Genomic DNA, 1446 nt, shown 5'->3' with positions numbered 1-1446 from the left:
ATGACAGTAATTGCCAAGTAAAGTGTAAACATGGAAGAAAAAAAACAAGAAAAACTTAAACTTGGCTAACCTGGTAGGTGTTGCTGCAACCAGTTGTCATAAAATTCCAAAGGAAAAGCTCGCGTAAAGGTGGCTCATAGCCAAATCTGCCGTGCGAGAGAGAGTTGTCGCATATGTATATTCGCCCTCTTGTATCATATACATCCGTCCCCAAGTTTGTATGCTCATAGCATATGCCAAACGTGGGGAGTCTAAATGCAAGATGCATAAATTGAAGCCTTGCTTCATAGAACTACATCTGGCCTCATTGCCTGCAAATGCGATGGATGGCAGATGCCATAGCAAAGAGAATCAACCTTGTCGATCATGTACAAAAAATTGACCTTGTCAAAATTTCATAGGGAAACGGCCTTGCCAAATTTTGCTACTGATTGAGAATCATAAGATTTCCCGATAGTGAGAAAGATAGCATCTACAGCTGAGCTATCACATGTAAGCTCGGCTGCGGTTTGAGGTCCATGGACACATTGACTGACAGGTCGATTCGCATGATTAACCGGGTATGCAGTAGCTTTTGTTTTGGTTTGATCACGTTTTCAAGCATTCTATGTAGCTCTTGCATACAAGCATAAGCAAGGCTTGTGACAGTTCCGTACGCATTCAACTTTTGTTAACTGCTTTATTTGCTTAGAACCACTATTTGATTGAGGGATCAACATCAAGCACGGCTTGAGTACACAATACTTTGACAACCCACGTTGGTCGAAGGTTGAATGTTGATACAAAGGCAACTCAGGCAGGGCCTGTGACATATCCGATTACGGTATTCGGCAAGGCCGACCGGTAAGTATAATTTCAAGTAACTGTTTACCATCCGATACTTTCCAAGCGCAAGGCTCCATAGAGCGCCACTCCAATAAACCGGTTTGAGTCTTACGTCGGTTGTTCAATTTTGATCTCCCCTCGTTGTGCTATCTCGAGGCGGCCAGAAAGCAAGATTTCTAGGAGCACGGCTCCATGAATTGGATGCATACTCATTTCCAAGCCATTGCAGCTTGCTAAGAAGCAGGCAATATAGCAACATTGACATCCACAGCTAGGAGTTGAATGCAATGTTGACCACCATATGCAATTTCGTCAAGCAAAGGTTGCTTTGAACAAGCAGTATTGGGCAATCGCTAACATGTGATAGCTCAGTTGTAGATGCTATCTTTCTCACTATCGGGAAATGTTATGATTCTCAATCAGTAGCAAAATTTGGCAAGGCCGTTTCTCTATGAAATTTTGACAAGGTCAATTTTTTGTACATGATCGACAAGGTTGATTCTCTTTGCTATGGCATCTGCCGTCCATCACATTTGCAGGCAATGAGGCCAGATGTAGTTCTATGAAGCAAAGCTTCAATTTATGCATCTTGCATTCAGACTCCCCACGTTTGGCATATGC

The sequence above is a fragment of the Adiantum capillus-veneris genome, chromosome 18 (genome assembly GCF_014529385.1).
Source record: "Adiantum capillus-veneris isolate H3 chromosome 18, ASM1452938v2, whole genome shotgun sequence".
Classification (NCBI taxonomy): domain Eukaryota; kingdom Viridiplantae; phylum Streptophyta; class Polypodiopsida; order Polypodiales; family Pteridaceae; genus Adiantum; species Adiantum capillus-veneris.
Note: the sequence above shows the minus strand (reverse complement) of the source record.